Here is a 21,368-nt window from a genome sequence, read left to right on the forward strand (position 1 = left end):
TGAAAGCTTAGGCTTGTGCCCCGACCGAGTGGTCAAACCGGCATTGACAGTTTAGTAGTTGTTGAAGTTTACGTGTTTCCGTTTCTTTCGAAAATCTGACAGCGTTTAGAAGAACGTTTTCCCTTGGTAAAGAAGGCTTTTTCTTTATCTGATTGTCTTACCGTATTGACTTTCAAGGTTGTTAAAAAGTGAGAGTTGAATTTTCTATAGAGGTCTTGATATTCCTAGTTCATCACGTTTTCTACAGGTAATTCTTTCTATTTATTTCAGATCTTCTTCTAGGTTCCGAACGAATGCTCCTTTTGCCGTCTTATGCATCTACTTTCTGAAATTTTAAAATGTGCACGTTGTAATATCACGTGTGTGTGTATGTATATATATATATATATATATATATATATATATATATATATATATATATATATATATATACATATATATATATATAATATATATATTACATATATATATATATATATATATATATATATATATATATATATATATATATATATATATATAAGTACATGAAGATTCTAGAACGAAAGTAATATATAAAATCACTCGAAAAGAAAAATATGGTTCATGGTTTTATGTCATTATTTTCTGACCTTGTCAAAGTATTCCAGGATATGAAATGAAAAGATTTAGAAAAGACTGTAAATTGGTGCAGGTGTACAAACTGTCCAGTAAAATTTTGAGATATTTTTGACTCTCGTGATAGTTATTACTTATTTTGGGAGGATGCCAAATTTCGATTACTTGAATCTGAATTTTTAAATTTTATTCTATTTCCTCCTTATAGTCTTACTTAAGAATATTTCAAGCTTACTACATCTATATAACCATGACAGTTAGTTTTGACTCTCCCGTTAAACGGTATGATACTCTTGTTGGGGAAGCCATTGAGACTACAAAATGATTCCCTCTCTTTCTCTCCGTAGTATACCTCCAGAAGCCCCGCCCCACTTCTCTAATTTGCCATCATCTCCCTTTCTCTCCTCACTTTGACTTTTTCTCTTCTAGGATGGCGTTTTTAGTCTCTCCTCCTTTGACTTTTTTTCTCTTATAGGATGGCGTTTTTAGTCTCCCTCCCTTTTCCTCGACCTTATTCCTTTTTCTATTCTATTTTTACTTCATCTTTTGGATTGCCACCCTCCTCCTCCCTCTGGGGCTTCCTTCGCCCTTTGAAACCTCCCTTGCCACTGCCTCTTCCCCAGCTCCCAAAAAGTCGTGTGTGGATCCTTCTGCTAGTATTGATCCTGGGATTCCTTCTACAGGTACCTCCGCCGTTTCCTTCTCTCTCCTACACGTTCTCTTAGCCTCTTTAAGACTCTCTCTCTCTCTCTCTCTCTCTCTCTCTCTCTCTCTCTCTCTCTCTCTCAACATCATCGTCATCTTCTTTCTTCCATTTTTAAATTTTCATATCGAATATCTGTTTTCGGATTCTGTCGTCTCTTCACAGTAGCTTATTTCTTGATCATATATATACTATATATATATATATATATATATATATATATGATATAATATAATATATATATTATATATATATTATATAATATATATATATCATATAATAATATATAATATATATATATATAGATATGTTTTTTTTATAAGTCTTATCATATATAGATATATATATATATATATGTATATCTATCTATCTATCTATCTATCTATCTATCTATATCTATATATATATATATATATATATATATATATATATGTATATCTATATATAATATATATATAATATATATATACATATATATATGTATGTATATCTATAATCTATATATATATATATATAGATATTTCAAGTAAGTATATATATATATATATACAAATATATATATGTATATACATATATTATATATATGTATGTATATAATAAACATATTGACATATATATATATATATATATATATATATATATATATATATATATATATATATTTCAAGAATATACTAAGTCCCATTAAAACACTCTAGTTTAAAGCAAAAGACTACATTTCGGTTGACTAACTTCCACCCTTATCAAGAAGTGAATCACGAAGGAGTTTCATTATAGAAATATATAGTGGGAGATATGCCCTTAGGTAATGCCTGGGGTCACCGCTAAGCCGACGTTGGTTCTGTTAATTGTCTTAATCCGCTTCATCGTTGCCTTAAGGAAGATATTGTCTATATGGTCAGAGTTTCAGGCTCCACTAGAAAGGTTGATCCAATTATCTTGTTGTTTTATCAGTGAGGATTCTACAATCTGACATTTGTATCGACAGCTGGTAAAATCCTGGTAGAATCCTCACTGATAAAACAGCAAGATAATAGGATCAACCTTTTCAATGGAACCTGTCTTCCTTAAGACAATGATGATGCTTATTAAAATAATTAACAGAACCAACGACGGCTTAGTGGTGACTCCAGTCATCACCTAAAGGCATATCTCCCACTATATATTTCGCTAATGAAACTCCTTCGTCATTCACTGCTTAATAAGGGTGGGAGTGAGTCCACCGAAATATAGTCCTTAACTTTAAACCAGAATCTTTTAATGGGCCTTCTATACTTGAGATATCCTATTCTAACAGAATAATTTATATACATATATATATATATATATATATATAATATATATATATATATATATATATATATCGATCTTGTATTTTCCATTCTCCTGACTTTTCCATCGCATTCTTTGTATTCCTGAGGTTTGGCATTCTAACACAGGCCCGAGATTGTGCTTTTGCGTTAACTACTTGAAAATAGGAGAGGAGAGAGAGAGAGAGAGAGAGAGAGAGAGAGAGAGAGAGAGAGAGAGTCCTTTATGATACAGGATATAACTTTTTTTTTCTTGTCCCAGCGGTCGAAAGGATGGGTAAGAATTATCGTCACAGTTATTTATTCCATTTTTTATAACTTTTATTGTAGGTAATAAATATGATCGGATGATCTTTCTTCGATATCAGCAGTTAGCGGTTTGGTCTTTCTTTTTTATTTTCGTTTCTTTTATAATCCCTGAGCTCAGTTTGGAATTCCCTAAATAAGTCTTTATTGGTAGCTCGTTCACCGATGTTGTGACTTACAAATGTATCATTATTAATAATTTTCTATTACACAAACACAAACTTATGTATATATATATATATATATATATATATATATATATATATATATATATATATATATATATATATATATATATATATAGATATGATATATATATATATGTGTGTGTGTGTGTGTGTGTCTGTGTGTGTGTGTATACATATGAAGTCTATACTCACGCATGCACAAACTCCCAGACTACATATATATATATATATATATATATATATATATATATATATATATATATATATATATATATATATATGATTCTACTTTTGGAAAATCTATATAGATCATGCTCTATTCTAAAAATGCCTTTTGGAAACGACAAAACTGACTGAGGGTGGTCTTCCACTAGTAATCACAAAATGAAAAGAATAAATATCTTAAAAGAAGCTCTAAAAATTACCTTCAATAGGATTGAATGTAGAGGTAATCTGTTCACTTACAAGTGGCTCCGTAGTACTGAATCATAATGGAACTTAAGCACAATATCAAGAACAAGAGTGCCACTAAGTTGCAAGGGAAACCTGAATGCAATAATCAAGAAAATAAATTGCTGTAATGGATCCATCCAATTACTTGCAAATATACTGTGGGCTAGGATTTTGTTATTATATTGTTAAGATCCCGTTGCAATGTATATTTCCTCAAAATAGCTCCCCAACATGTGAAACAGCCAAGATCCTGAACAAGACCATCACTCCTTACATCCCCGAGGGGTACTTGGTGGTTTCTCTGGTAGAGTTCATTGATATTTTGGATACTACATCTCTAAGCTCAACCTCACATCTCTAGACGCAGAGAGCCAATTCATGAACGTTTCAGTAGATGCGACCATCGATATTATTTATGGAGAATCTACTGTTCGGATGTTAAACCTCTCATCATACCAGTAGATGCCTTTTGACGTCTTCTCCACAGAAACCTTACCGAAGGTTGCACACTAAAGCAGTAGGACGTGCATGGCCGCACCCTAGCGATGACGTCTACCTCACCAGGAACCATCATGTTATATTATAGAACAACATATCATAGCCAGTTTAAGGATGGGGTCGAGACCATGAAAGGATAATTGCCAATCATAATGAAAGCATCCCCTTACGAGAGTTTATTGCTGCCTGAATCTGGTCAGCAACCTCATCATGTGGAATAGCATCGTCACCCGTGGCCAGAAGTGGGAGTTGACCAACGTAGTATATAAATGTAAAATGTAAATGTACCATAGGGACACGTCAGGCCCTCAGCAGTTGCTTCATAGGTCGAACCACTACCACTCTATGACGGTAATTGCAAGCTCACCGCAACTAAAGAGCAATATTGTAATATTATGTAGATACCCAACGTTAAAAGAATTATTAGAATGCACAGAGATCGTGCATAGAGAAACCTGGTTCCACAAACTACACATAGCAGAAGCCGTAAGTATAAATCAACAATGGCCTGCATTAAACATAAAAAGGAACGCGGACTTCATCCTCCCTTTTTCAAGGAAACAACAAGACATCTGTGTTAATCTGAAGGAAGAAACGAGTGACACAATACTTCTGAATGTGATAAAAAAAATACCAAAAATGAAGTAGATCAAAACTTTTTGCTAGACGTTGCAGGCTTCCCCTACTGAGCACTAGCAGTGCCGTTGCTGCCGAACAGACTATGAGCCAAAGATTGAAACCCCAGACCAATGGGAATTCATTCCTATGACCTAAAGAATGAGACCCACAGACCAATAGGAATTTATTCCTGAGACCCACAGACTAATAGGAATTCATTCCTATGACCCAAAGAATGAGACCCACAGACCAATAGGAATTCATTCCTTCAGTGACGACATATTTTTCATTTAAGGATTAGCTCTTAAGGCTGCATGTTGTATCAAAATTGTTTATGTAAATTTGTAATTTCGTCCAGAAGACGTCGCCGACTGGTGAGGAAACATGAATAATCTTTCATTATTGCAGAAAAGATTACCTGAAGTGAGTAAGAAATATAGACTGATTCAAAGTCTAAATGAAAAAATAGTTTGTGCAAATAATGCAATTGATTTCAATAGAAACTGCAGAAGAGAGAATATATGTCCAAATAGCGTGCGCGCACACTCACACACACCACACACAACACACCACACACACACACAACACACACATATATATATATAGATATATATATATATATTATATATTTATATATATATAATATATACGTATATATATATAATAATATATATATATGTGGTGTGTTGTATGCATATATATATTATATATATACTATATATATATATGATAAATATAATATACGTATATATTATATATTTATATTTATATATATAATATTATATGTGTGTGTGCGTGTGTGTGTATGCATATGTATCGCACATATGTATTTAAAGCAAGTATGGTCACGAGAACATTGAAATAATGGAATGCAAGACCTCTGCCTCTTCTGTGAGACATTTTCAGGCAAACTACATAAAATGGAATAGGTATTACAGTGAAGAATTCGTTTTACAAACAACTGAGATTAAAAGAATATATGAACATTTTAATGCTTCCAAAGGTCAAGGTACTAGAATTACGAAGGAGAGACATAAGGACATTAAGAAGTAGTAGTTTTCTAAGTATCTCCTTTAATTAAATCGCATAGAACGTTCTGTGTAGAATGGGGTTAAGCATATGACTGAACTTGAATTAATTTTATTCTTCTGTGTTGTATATACATCTTGTTATTTTATTACTATGAAACCATTCGCTTCCATGTTCTGTCTGGATATTTGTCTTAACTTTTTCTGGAATTTAATTGCTTACTTTTCTGGCTAAAATAAAATGAATCACAACTCATACATAGGGTTATATACACATTATTGCTACTCTGGGAAGGACAATATCTTATGAGTCAGTATTTTTTTTTTTATTAAGTGAAGTGATTACATTGACATTATTAATTTCCTTCGTCTCTCTTCGGTAAATTCAGTACTTGATTCAGTCCACGCCAGTTGTTACCAATCTTGGGAGCTACTTCAGGTGCTATGACTTTTGTAAACACTGAAATGTTATATATTTCTTTAATCTAACTTGTTCATTGTAAAACCGAATCTTCATTGTAATCTCTTTTTCCATTATTTAGTTTCCTGAAAAATGCCTTAGGATGGATACGAAAGATCTTGTAATTTCTTGTTTCAGTATTTTGTATTTATATATTTCAAATCGCGTAGTAATTTTCGTGATATATATATATATATATATATATATATATATATATATATATATATATATATATATATATATATATATATATATATATATATATATATATATATACTGTGAGTGAGTGTGTGTGTATGTGTGTTTGTGTGTATGTGTTCACTGTTCACAGAGTATATGACGACGAGGACATTGATACAATATAGTGCCGGGTCTTGCGCCTTTACTCCAAGACATTTTAAAACAAACTACACACAATGGAACAAAAGATTACAAAGAACACTTGGTTTAAAAAACAAAAATACTGCTAAGATCAAAGCGGTGTAAAATTATTTCAGTGCATAGGAAGGGGGTTGCTTTTGAGTAGGTCTGTTGGTGAGGAGTAGCTGTTTAGGGCTTTCCTAGGGAGTTGGATAAGCCCAAGAGATGCAGAATACATTATTAAGGATTACTGAGATTCTTTATTTTCTCTTGTAAATCTCCCTCAAACATGTTTTGGTAAATAGGGTCAAGAAAGTGTAGACCTGAGCTAAAATTAATGTTATTTTATTCGTTAGGTGTGTTACTTTAAATTCTGTGATTTTGTTGAATCAGCAGTTTTACGTTTTGTTACCATTCTGCTATTGATTCTTCACTCAAGTACACAGAAAGAGCATTATTGTTTTCACACAACTTGAATCTGAATATATAGCTTAATTTACTCTGTCTGTGTGTATAGTTTATATATATATATATATATTATATATATAATATACATATATATATATATATTATATAATATATATATATAATATATGTATATATATGTATATATATTATATATTATGATATATATATATGTATATAATTTTATATCATACTATATATATATATATATATATATTTATATTTATATACATTATTAAATAGAGAGAGAGAGAGAGAGAGACGAGAGAGAGAGAGAGAGAGAGAGAGAGAGAGAGAGAGAGGTGGATGCAATGGAAAGAAAAGTTCTTGAGAATTCAAAAACCCACGTACACATACCCTCACAACACACACACAAACACACATACACACACTCATATATATATATATATATATATATATATATATATATAATAATAGATATATATATATATATATATATATATATATATATATATATATATATATGTGTGTGTGTGTGTGTGTGTGTGTGTGTGTGCGGTTCTGAATTCTCAAGCATTTCATCTTATCAGCCTTATACCATACTCCCTCGTCCCCAAGTCGTTCTTTAGAGTAATTATTATAATATTATCCATAGTTACTGTGCCGTGTTCTCTCTCTCTCTCTCTCTCATGACTCCTTGCCCTTGTTTTGTACCCCGCCCCCCCTTCCCCGCCCCTGCACCTTCACATGTCACCCTTATTTATTTTTCTCTTCGTTCCTGTTGAATGTGTCATCTTTCCTTCCAGCTTCTCTCCTGCTATTATCTTTTACGTTCTCAATTTTGCTCCTAATATCATCTTTTTTATTCTAAGGTCCTGACTCCCTTCTCTTTCTTGTCCCTCCAACTCCTTCTCGTGCATTGCAGTAATTATTTTATTATCTCTCTCTCTCTCTCTCTCTCTCTCTCTCTCTCTCGACCGATCGATCGATCGATCGATCGATTCATCGCTGACGGTCTCTTACTAATACCATATTCATTTTTATTGGCATCAATACAAGCCAAAATTTAATTTTTGCATTTTCCACTCTCTCTCTCTCTCTCTCTCTCGTCTCCCCGTCTCTGCTCTCTCTCTCTCTCTCCTCTCACCGGTCTCTCTTCGCGTCCTACTCTTCCTCTCCTCGTCTCTCAGATTCATATACACACAGGAGGTATATAGATCCCATCTTTTTCTCCACTATTTTTCTCTCTTCCGCCTCCTCCTTTTTCCTGGCCTCTATAATCTTACCCCGTCTTATCTGCTTACTGTTATTTTAACGTGACCCACAATTTCCATGTGGAATTGACCACTGACTTGAAAGACATTGAAGCGTTTCTTATCCTCGCTTCGTCATAATTTTCGTTCCACCAATATTTGTATCTTAAATATTTCCCTCTTTCCGGGTACGGCTCCCGAAACGACAAAAGATGATGGTCAGTGCTACATTCATACTTGGCCTGCTGAATCGCGGATGGGCAGAAAAATTCTACGAAAGCCCATCAGCTGCTCGTTGATCACCCCATTTACTGAGCCGTTCTCCTTTATTTTGCAAACATTCTCTCACTTCCTGGCTATTGAAGGTCTCTCATTCCAGCATCTCTCACACGCTACTTAGACACATACCTCGGTCTTCCTCTTCTCCTCCCTCCCAATACTTCGAACTATATATGCCCTCTACACGAACCCATCATCCTCCATTCCTTCCACATGACCGAGCCATGTTTTCAAATGTGCCAACCTTTTAACTGCGTTGGTGTTTCTTCATATTTCTCACCCTTTCCGTAGCACTCTCCTCAAACAGTTCATCTCCACAACTTCAATCAACTTTTTTCTATTCTGCGCCCAATATCCACTCTTCATTTATATATATATATATATATATATATATATATATATCTATCTATATATATATATATATATATATATATATATATACATGACTGGTAAAAGTGTTCTGTAACAACAGAATTCCATCTAATAAAAGGAGCCCATAAAAACACCAAAATGTAGAGAGAAAAGTACTATATTTCAGAGACTGCTGTCTCTCTCTTCAGGTATATGAATGAGAAAAGTTTACAGAAAAGGTGGTATTTATACCAAGAGATTCGTCCACAAGTAAGCCAATTTAGGTCACCCCCGCTGATAATCTTCCTTTAATCTTCTTAAGCGTTGGTTGAATGAACACTGCGTCGACGATGTCCGATGTCCAATTCCCTTTTGAGATGTTCATTACCTGCTTCTCTTTTATTAAGGCCGATTCCATCATTTGACTCTTGTACCGGCAGTTGCTGCTATAAATTACACGTGACATATTCCAGTTTATTCTATGGTTATGTTCATTTATATGGTTGAAAATAGCCGAGTTCTGTTGTCCATACCTAACTGACCGTTTGTGTTGTATTAATCTCTGGGGAAGTGATTTACCTGTAAATCCGATGTAAGATTGGTCACAGTCCTGGCATGGGATCTCATATACCCCAGAGTCTTTGGGCGATGTCTTTTGTTGGACGTTAATCAGGGATTTGGCTAAGGTATTTGGGTAGGTAAATGCAAAAGGGTTGGATTTCCCAAGGGTGTGAGTTACTCTCTTAATCGTCTCCAGGTGGGGAATTTTTATTTTATTGTTGGGTGTGTCTCTGGTCTTGTCTTTAGGGGGTCGGTAGAAAATTACGTTTGCTTTTTGAATTGCTTTCTCAATTATATGGTCAGGATACTTTAAAGATGAAAGTTGCTTGCGAATTAGTTCAAATTCTTTTTCCAGGAAATCTGGGGAACAAATTCGTAAGGCTCTTAAGAATAGGTTGCTAGCTAGACCTATCTTGATAGTATTGTCATGATAGCTAAAGTAGTGAATATATGAAAGTGAGAACGTTGGTTTTCTGTATATGGTAAATTTGTATTCTGTCGTGTCTCTGATTATTAAAACATCAAGAAAAGGAATTTTGTTGTCTGTTTCCCATTCAACTTTAAATTTGATGCTGGGCACTAATGCGTTTAATTTTGAGAGGAATTCATTAAAATTACCCCACTTATTATCCCAAAATGTTAGTATGTCATCCATGTATCTCATCCACAGCATGTTTTTGGGTTTTATTGCATTTATTACTGTAGTTTCAAAGTATTCCATGTACAGATTGGCTAAAATAGGACTTAAAGGACTACCCATACTACACCCGAATTTTTGCTTGTAGAATGATTCCCCGAATGAAAATACGTTATTAGATGCACATAATTCAACTAACTTTATTATTTTGTCAAGTGCCAAAGGGAAATGATCTGAATAGGGGGATAATTTTTCCCTTAAAAACTGAAGAACGTCCTGTACTGGTACTTTTGTGAATAGGGAGTCTACGTCAAGGCTTAAAAGTTTTATGTTGTGAAGTGGTATATGTGCTTCTCTGAATTTGTGACAAAAGTCTTCCGAATGTTTGATGTGACTGGGAGAAAAAGTGCCTAAAAAAGGAGAAAGGAGGCCAGCTAACCATTTAGAAATTTTGTAATTGAAAGCTCCATTGTAATTGAAAGCTCCATTCAGACCCATCGTTTCATGCGCCGGAGCTTTCAATTACAAAATTTCTAAATGGTTAGCTGGCCTCCTTTCTCCTTTTTTAGGCACTTTTTCTCCCAGTCACATCAAACATTCGGAAGACTTTTGTCACAAATTCAGAGAAGCACATATACCACTTCACAACATAAAACTTTTAAGCCTTGACGTAGACTCCCTATTCACAAAAGTACCAGTACAGGACGTTCTTCAGTTTTTAAGGGAAAAATTATCCCCCTATTCAGATCATTTCCCTTTGGCACTTGACAAAATAATAAAGTTAGTTGAATTATGTGCATCTAATAACGTATTTTCATTCGGGGAATCATTCTACAAGCAAAAATTCGGGTGTAGTATGGGTAGTCCTTTAAGTCCTATTTTAGCCAATCTGTACATGGAATACTTTGAAACTACAGTAATAAATGCAATAAAACCCAAAAACATGCTGTGGATGAGATACATGGATGACATACTAACATTTTGGGATAATAAGTGGGGTAATTTTAATGAATTCCTCTCAAAATTAAACGCATTAGTGCCCAGCATCAAATTTAAAGTTGAATGGGAAACAGACAACAAAATTCCTTTTCTTGATGTTTTAATAATCAGAGACACGACAGAATACAAATTTACCATATACAGAAAACCAACGTTCTCACTTTCATATATTCACTACTTTAGCTATCATGACAATACTATCAAGATAGGTCTAGCTAGCAACCTATTCTTAAGAGCCTTACGAATTTGTTCCCCAGATTTCCTGGAAAAAGAATTTGAACTAATTCGCAAGCAACTTTCATCTTTAAAGTATCCTGACCATATAATTGAGAAAGCAATTCAAAAAGCAAACGTAATTTTCTACCGACCCCCTAAAGACAAGACCAGAGACACACCCAACAATAAAATAAAAATTCCCCACCTGGAGACGATTAAGAGAGTAACTCACACCCTTGGGAAATCCAACCCTTTTGCATTTACCTACCCAAATACCTTAGCCAAATCCCTGATTAACGTCCAACAAAAGACATCGCCCAAAGACTCTGGGGTATATGAGATCCCATGCCAGGACTGTGACCAATCTTACATCGGATTTACAGGTAAATCACTTCCCCAGAGATTAATACAACACAAACGGTCAGTTAGGTATGGACAACAGAACTCGGCTATTTTCAACCATATAAATGAACATAACCATAGAATAAACTGGAATATGTCACGTGTAATTTATAGCAGTAACTGCCGGTACAAGAGTCAAATGATGGAATCGGCCTTAATAAAAGAGAAGCAGGTAATGAACATCTCAAAAGGGAATTGGACATCGGACATCGTCGACGCAGTGTTCATTCAACCAACGCTTAAGAAGATTAAAGGAAGATTATCAGCGGGGGTGACCTAAATTGGCTTACTTGTGGACGAATCTCTTGGTATAAATATACCACCTTTTCTGTAAACTTTTCTCATTCATATACCTGAAGAGAGAGACAGCAGTCTCTGAAATATAGTAGTTTTTTCTCTCTAATTTTGGTGTTTTTTATGGTCTCCGATATTAGTATATATATATATATATATATATATATATATATATATATATATATATATATATATATATAATTGCTTTCTATATTTTGGAGCTTTTATGGGCTCCTTTTGTTATATATATTTATATATTTGTGTGTGTGTATATATATATAAGATATATATACTATATATATCAATTATATAATATATATATATAATATATATATATATATTATATATAGTATACAAATATATAAATGTATATAACAAAAGGAGCCCATAAGAGCTCCAAAATATAGAAAGTAATTACTACATTTCAGAGACTGCTGTCTCTCCCTTCAGGTAGGTAATGAATGAGAAAAGTTACAGAAAGGCAGTATTTGTACCAAGAGATTCATCCACAGGTAGGTCGTTTATCTAGGTCACTCCAGTCGTTAATTTCTGAATCTCAGGCGCCGATTGAGATGTTCGTTACCTGCCTTTGTTTAATCAAGGCTGACTCTATCACCTAGCTTGATTAAACAAAGACAGGTAATGAACATCTCAAAGGGCGCCTGGGGTTCAGATATCATAGATAAAATCTGCCTTCAACCAATGTTAAAGAAGATCAAAGAGAATTATCAACTCAGATGACCTAGTTCAACAGCCTACCTGTGGATGGTTCTTTTAGTATACATACTGCCTTTTCTGTAACTTTTCTCATTCATTACCTACCTGAAGAGAGAGAACAGCAGTCTCTGAAATATTGTAGTTAATTTCTATATTTTGGGTTTTTTTATGGGCTCCTTTTATTATATTGAATTCTATAGTGACAGAACATTTTTAATAATCATATATATATGTGTGTGTGTGTGTGTGTGTATGTATGTATTATATGTATGTATTCATGGGGCATATGATTGAAAATTTTTTTATTTTCTTATCATCAATGCTATCCATTGACTGTTTATCCTCCAAGCCTATTCACATGTAATTGGTCTGCAATGGCCCATGTGGGCTTGTTCCTTATGAATATGGTTTATCTTCAGATTAATAATAGTAGTCGAGGTGATTGTCCTTTCACCAGAGTGTCTTATAAAATGATAAAAATACATACATACATACAAGCATGTTTACAAAAAGAATAAAAGACATTGCTTCCACAATGGCGTTGTTATGGAGCTCCGTTTTTGGTCCGCATGAAGACTGTAAGTAGATTTTTTCTTGCAAACATGAGCTCTGAAAAAGCAGGACTCAGTCTAGTATTGCTAAGAGTCAAGAAGATCTATAGTTCAGTGTTGCAAAGGTAAACGAATATCGTCCGGCGTGCAGGCAAGTTTTATTGGCAACTAATAGGGCTCATGAGTTACTTTCGGTGAATTGGAATTCGTTACAAATTATCATAACTGTTATTGCCACCACCAGTTCCTAAATTCGGTGTGTGTTTGCTAGTTTATATGTTTATGAGCAGTATAAAAAAAGAAAATAAGTTATGTAGGGAATCTTAGCAAAATTTTTATCAAAAGATGAATCTTGTGACGGACCATAATCGATTGGATTTAGGGAGAGTACAATTGTAACTTTTGCGAAGAAGTGTCCTCTAGATGGGTGGCTTCCACGCTTGGGTAACCGAAATACATGAGGAAAACAAAAGAAGTTTAAACTGTCACAACTTCTCTGCTTATTTCAAGACTTGGCAATTCCTCAAAGAACTGCCACCATGACCTCGACCGGCCATACAGGTCCTTCAATTTCCTCCCCGAAGAATTTCCTTCACCCCATCTCCACCCATCCCTGTCTTCTTAGAATCAACCTCTGTCTCTCCATCTGACTTTTGCCAATTTTACTCAAGTTATCTAAACCATGAGTAGCTCGATGCCAGTTGCTCATATCAAGCTGGGATAATTGTTTGTGGCGCGCCCGCGTTTTCTGTGACCACGTCGAAGCATATTGGCATCATATCGATTTTGGTTGGTCTTTGACTGAGAGAGAGAGAGAGAGAGAGAATGTCTTAATATTTAGATATGATAAAATATGAGTAAGCCAATGAGTGCTAGCGCAGGGACATGAAGGTTTATTCTCCTTGTCTCTTGCTGGTGATGAGAGAGAGAGAGAGAGAGAGAGAGAGAGAGAGAGAGAGAGAGAGAGAGAGAGAGAGAGTGGATGGATCGGGGGATGGGGTCGTGGAGAGAGAGGAGAGAGTCAGGCGACGGGGAGAAAGTCCTTTCCTCCCTCCCAGTGATTCTGCTCGAACCACCCTGTAAGTTGCCAGCGAACCATGAACCAGAAAACAAGCTGCCTGTTCCCCCAACTCTCTCTCTCTCTCTCTCTCTCTCTCTCTCTCCTCTCTCTCTCTCTTAATACTAGGGGCTATAATTGGAGTTAAGGTGGTTTCGGTGGCGGCAGGGACTTGGAACATTAGAGTTGGTTTGAGAAAACTGAGCAGACATCTGAGTGGGACCCGGAATGGAAAAGAAATGTAAACAAAATTAAAAATGATTTTGTCTTAGTTCACTTTTCAACATAAAAAAAGCCCGATCACCCTCCCCTTTTTATTTGCCTACTTATTTTTTTTCCCATTGCTCTTATTTGTGTTCTCCCCTTGTGAGGATGGAGCAAGCCAAAAGGGCCGATAACTTACCGAGGAAGCTTGTATGGAATGAGGGTCTAATTGAAAAAAAAAAGAGAAACAGTTGGGAAAGTTTCAGATAAAATAAATAAGCAGAGAGAAGGAAGTAACAAGTAAGTGAAAATATACTAGAAGGTATAAAGATCAATAGCAACTGCCTGTCGATGAAAAAAAGCAATGATGCTTCTGTACACGTCTTCCAGTATAGTTGCAGTCATGTCATTCTTTACTTATGTCCCCCGTCAGATTGATCAAGAATTAAAAACTTGCATCTCGTCAAAAAATCTCATATCATGAAATTTGTATCTATCAACATATTTGATACTATGAAACGAAATGTTTACTGTTTCTAGATTCAAAGTAGCCATAGAAATTGGACTTGAAAAACGCCATTGGAAAACAGTGCTAGATCGGAGATTTTTCATCGTCATCAGCATTTTGTAAAATGCATGGGATTGCGTGATTTAACTTACTTGCCAACTTACAGAACCAAGGTTAAGTGAGTTTAGGGGAAAGAGCCTTTAAAAAATGATTGCTTACACTGTCATGGCTTCTCTCCATCCTGACAGCATGCAGTATTCAGAAATGTTTTAACCTCCTTGTAACCAAAATTAAATTGTTGTGTATCAGGATGACATTTAGCAGGAAGTAGATAGCAGCCGATCAATGTTATGCCTAAAACACACGGCGAAGTAACTGCGCTTTATTGATCCAGAGATGAAGGATTTCAGCTGGGCTTCGTGTGTGTGTGTGTGTGTGTGTGTGTGTTTGTATTTCATCGATTTCCGCATTTTTTGGAAACTATAACTGATTACTGTAACTATTTTTTTTAAGCTAAACTTCAACATAAAATTTCTTTAAAGAAATTACATTTGCCTCTTGCTCAGCTTCAGATTGTAAAACTATAACAGGTCTGCCTGCCTGTTGAGCTATCAGTAGCCATTTGTCTTGTTCTCCCAGGTCTTACGAGGGTGGAGAGGAGGCTTAGGTGCTGATCATAATATGTAAGCATGTTCGGTCTCTAAGACATTGGCCACAAGTGAAATGGGTTGTCCCTAGCCTTTTTTTTTTTTCTTTTTTTTTCTAGAATTTGTCAGTATCAAACCATTGCAACTTCTAATCAGTATTTTTCTCCTAAAGAAAGTAATGGATCATTCCTATCGCATTCTTTGTGGCCCATACCCTTCTCCTTTTCCTTCTCCCATCTTTTCAGTTATCTTTGCTTAGGAGAAGTAGCTGATACGAGTCACCTGTTCTGCCCCACTCAACATAAAAATAAAAATAAAAAAGTTTAAATCTTCGTAATTATATGGTAACCCTCTCAGTTTCAACCCACACTTCCTTTTCTTAAACATTCAAATCTTGTGCTAGCTGATGGTGGTACGTAGTTGCCCTCTCCGACAACTTCCGAACTATTTGACATACTATGGCAAGAATAAATTTGAGGTGCATTACTATAAACTAGAAGCTATTAATCGGTGTCGGTATATACGCCAAGGAAGCAAGAGTTTATAATCGCCTGCTTACGTGTTATCATTATTTATGGGAATACTCATCTGAATTTGACTCCTGACCTTCATTACTATCCGGAAGACTTTTTTTCGCGTATTTCGCGTAAGGTTATGAACTTATATCTTTCTTCTTCCAGGGACCTCGTCCATTCTCGCCTGAAAGAGATGAGCATTCGAAGCTGCATTGTTGCATTTTTTACATCTTTGCAGTTTCTATTGTTCCCACATCACCAGATTCACAACTTGGGCCCATTTTAGTCAACTGTCTCAAGCAAGAATGACCGAGCTTTCTGGAAGAAGAAAAAAATAAGTTCATAACCTTGTGCGAAAAGTCTTCCGAAGAGTAATGAAAGCCAGGAGTCAAATTCAGATGAGTATTCCCATGAATAAAGGTAACACGTAAGTCAGGTGATTATAAACTTGTTTCCTTAGCGTATACCGACAGCGATTAACAGCTTCTAGTTGATAGTAAATGACCTTCAAAATAATTTTTGCAATAATTTGTCAAATAGTTGTAAGTGCTAAGATATTATCCCTACGGCATTTAAAAGCGGAAACTCGACTGGGATAAGTCGAAAAATCGTCATAAAGCAAGTGTCTTTCATCAGAGAGATAAAAAGAGAAAGAAAAAAAGTATTGAATAATGGTGATATCTGAGGAACCTCGTTTGTTCCACACTCCTTATGATGACTACAGATTCCTTGTGACAGACGGGAGTCAAGCATTGCTATAAAGACATTACAGGAAGACTTGAAAAATGCCGTTTCTTGTGAATGCAGACATTCTTACTAAACCAAAGGACGTTGCTGCTACCTGGACGGAACTAAGATGGAAGCTGTTGTGTGAAAAAGAAGTCAAACACTTGAAGCAAACTGGTCCATTTTGTTGGGCTGAGTTAATGGATATGTTAGTGGATAAATTTCTGCATGAAAATTTCCATCTACGTATCTCTGACAAAAGCGATATTGAGTTCATCAAAAATAGATTTTCTCTCTCTTCTCTCTCTCTCTCTCTCTCTCTCTCTCTCTCTCTCTCTCTCTCTCTCTTAGGAATTTGCTAATGGATATTTTTCCCCACACTAAAATCATTAGAAGAAAAGAAGTGTCCTGGGGGAGGTTCACAGAGTCTCTAGAGGCTATGTCGTTCTCTTTAAGTTAATTCTCCTTTCATCACCATTTATTTTTTGTCTACAAATTTTTATTTTGTATCCATGTCACAAACATGACGAATGCATTGATAACACTTGAAAGAAAGTTGATATGATCGATATCGCTAAATCTATCGCTTATGGAATACAGGACTGGAAGAGTGCCAATGGACAGTCATATTATTTTAACTGGGGTAGTCTTCAGGCATTTTATAGAAGTATGAATATTATGAAGACAATGTACTTTCTTGACATGTCAGTCATATGAAAAGTTTATGTCTCAAGACAGCTTCTAGAACTTGAAATATATGCTACAGTGATATGAGTGTTGACGACATTCTTCCTCTGTTTTGCTTTATATTCATAGTTATCACTGCCGATGTGCAGTTATAATAATATTCATGCGCTTTGAGGAACATTATTCCTTTGTGTACACGTTTTTCTATTTATTTTTGTAAACCATTTAACATGTCCTATGATAACACAATAACCAAACTACAAGTATTTAAAAAAAAGAACCATAAAAAAATTGTCTAATAATGTAATAATGTGTTCAGTGTAATGTAGAATATCTTTTATTAAATTATGATGAAAATGGGTTGAAGGTTTTCTATTATAAAGAGTGCAAAACTTTCACCTTGATGTTTTGTTTTTTGCCAAGACCAACCTTAATAACTTTGTTCAATCTTTTTTCTTTCTAGGTAAGCTTGCCGAGTTCGTTACTAAGGACTGCCAGTTTCCCAAGGAAAATCTTGTAAGTTAGATTTATATATACAAAAATATGTTTACATATTAAATAGCTATTAAATAGATAATGAATGAAAGACATAATAAATAACTGACAGGCTGAACAAGACTTAGAAACCAAATGAACTGAAACTATATATATAGGAAAGTAACGTAACATCTGTTTTGCAGCACAGATCTTAAGATCTGTGTTGCTTTGTGATATGAATCTTGGTTTGGCAATGAAACTATATCATCTCAAAGATTTTGTCGATTTGAGAAAAGCATTATGAGACGTAGTATCAGGAGACAGAGAGCAGGATAAAGCTCCCCTTGGGGGAAGTGATGACATCAGCTGGGATTCTGTGGAAACCAGAAGGGTTGGAAGACAGAGACCTCCTGGGATGAGATACTGTTGGAGTCGATGATGGTGGTGATGATATATATATATATATATATATATATATATATATATATATATATATATATATATATTATATATGTTGCTCTGATATATGAATCGTGGTATGGCAATGAAACTATATCGAAAGGATTTCAGGTTTATATATATACAGATATATATATATATATATATATATATATATATATATATATATATATATATATATATATATATATATATATATATATATATATATAATCTGTGATAAGTGCAAGCAGCAAAGTTGAAATAACATGCCTTATGGTATCTGTCAACAGTCAACATTAATTTCGTAGCTGCTTGGTTCATGGATAATTACAATAAGCGTTACATAGTTAACGCGAATGCTGTTTGACATAAGACCTCCCGTGATACTGCTCTGTGGAGGCTGTCAAATGCTTTCTCGTTGCCACATTCGGTATGACTTCCAATTTTGCAATCACTAACCTTTGTCTCCTCATGGCATTGTACAAAAAAGAAGGGATAGGTCAATAAAGGCACCAGAAGAAGGAAGACAGCGCCGGGCAGAACATTTTTGTGAGGTCACGGATAACAGATATGAGGGGATCATTTCACTGAAGTACCAGAAGATGAAGTTACCTGAATGTGCATATGAATGAAATCGCAAATTTGTGGATGGAATCAGTGATATAGAAACGTGGGAAACGGAAAACGCCAGGTTATGTTGGGATTGCTACGCAGAGGATTTTCAACCCCAAAATCTGTGAATTCACTCCTTTGCATCTTCAGAACATCTCCATCTCTTATTCATGGCCTCATACATTTTCCTTTTAGTGTTGTCCTTTTACTTTTCTAAAAAGAAAACTATTGTTCCTGTTGCCTGTCTGTCCGCTCTTTTTTTTGTCCGCCTTAGATCTTATAAACTACCGAGGCTAGGGGGTTGCAAGTTGGTATATTGATCATCCACCCTCCAATCATCAATTATACTAAATTGCAGCCCTCTAGCCTAGTGGTTTTTATTTTCTTTAGGTTTAAAGTTAGTCACAAGTGTTCATCTAGCAACGGCATTGGCCAGGCCACCACCGGGCTGTAGTTTAAAGTTTCACTTCCGCGGCTTATACAGCATTATACCTACACCACCAAAAGATAGATTTATTTTCAGTGGCCTTGATTATACGATGTACAGAAAACTCGATTGTACCGAAGAAACTTCGGTGCATTTTTCCCCCTTCTTTTGCGGGTATTTTTCCTCTCTTCCTCGTCAATTTTATGGGTTTCTCCAATACTAATGCTACTGCTTGAATACGGGGCTTTCTTGGCATCATCAGTCTGTCTAAATATTTTCTTTCATCTCTCATTGTTCTTTGTTTAACTTCCCCAACTAGACCTGAGGATTTACGTCTTACTTTGGGCACTTCATTTCATCCTTGAAGTTTATCTACCGTTTGTTTTTGTCTGTCCTTTATTATGTCCTTGGTCTCATCCGACTTCCTTTTTTACCTGCTCTTGTCTTTTCTTTATTATGTACCTGGTCTCATCCGATTTCCGAGGTTACCACCTCATTATTTCTTATCCCAGTAATTCTCTTTCAACAGATTAACACTGGTTCATTTGGTTAAAAGCTAGTCCTCACCGATTGTCTCCTGAGATATGGGTGCTAGGACTGCAAATCTATTCCGACACGCAGTTGCAAAAAAGTCTGTTGATATACATCTTCAAGAATCTTTACTGTTTTAAAACTAAACACGGTCAACTTTTTTCTTCGGGGCTTATGATTTCAGTTCTAGTGCAGTTTCGACGCGTTACTGATCACTGCCGACTTCTGCTTTTCTGCAGCTCCTAACATTCCTCAGTATTCTCTTTCTCTTTCGATCAATAGCTGTCTAAACTATTTCATTTCCCAACTGTATTTATGGATGTCCTCTTGTCGGAAAAAATACATCTAATTGCTGAATTATTTGCAACGCAAAAAGTAATAAATTAGATCCCATTTTGGTTTGCAGTCTCTTCTAGAACTTCCTTTCCCATTGCATCCTCCATACCTTCATTGATCCTACAAGTTTCACACTCATATCACCAATAACAATTTTCATGTCTTTTTATGACATTCCATCTGTAACATTCTACGCTTCTATATGAAATTCATCTTTTGTTTTTTCGGAGTTCATTCACTGGTACGTAGAACACTATTATGTTCACATTGCGCTGATTTTAATTGAACCTCACCCATGATCTACTCAGCCCGTCCGTCCAGTCAGCCTGTGCCTTTTCTGAATTTGGTTTCAAGAACATGCCTACTCCTCTGCTGCTCTTGCTAACTAATATATATTCCTATTATTTGCACAGTGATTCCAAAGCAGCTAAAATTGCTGCCCATATTTCTTGAACTCTTATTCTATCTCTCCAGTTTGATTTTGAGTTCTAATGCTTCTGTTTCCTAGTTCCTTACCATCCTCAAATGCCCAGGACTGAAAGCCATTTCTGAATTGTACAGAATCCATAGGGGATTCTTTACCTAAAAACACTGAAGGATAGCCAGTCACTTAGACGTGCAGTTCATATATATCACAAAGTCTATGTAAGAAAGTGAGTGAAAACCGAAACTTTGAACAAGTACTTTCGTAGTTTATTCTACATTTTCAAGTTCACACTGAATACAAGAGAAATTGACTGAGCTTTATAAAGGAGGGGCGGGGTTGCAGTTTGTTAATCTGGGCAACGTGTTCTTAAGTAAAGGAGATGAGGAAAGTGGATCGAGGCATAATCCAAGATGGAGATTTACATTCCTTGTTGGCATGTCTTCAATAAAAATGGACTCCAACAGATTCCTTTTGTGTTGATCATTGACCCTGTAGATTATCGAGGAATTATCCCAGCTAATAGCATGGCCTTTCTTAAACTATTGATCCATTGTTTTTTTAAGCCT

The sequence above is a fragment of the Macrobrachium nipponense genome, chromosome 13, assembly GCF_015104395.2.
Source record: "Macrobrachium nipponense isolate FS-2020 chromosome 13, ASM1510439v2, whole genome shotgun sequence".
Taxonomy (NCBI): Eukaryota; Metazoa; Arthropoda; class Malacostraca; order Decapoda; family Palaemonidae; genus Macrobrachium; species Macrobrachium nipponense.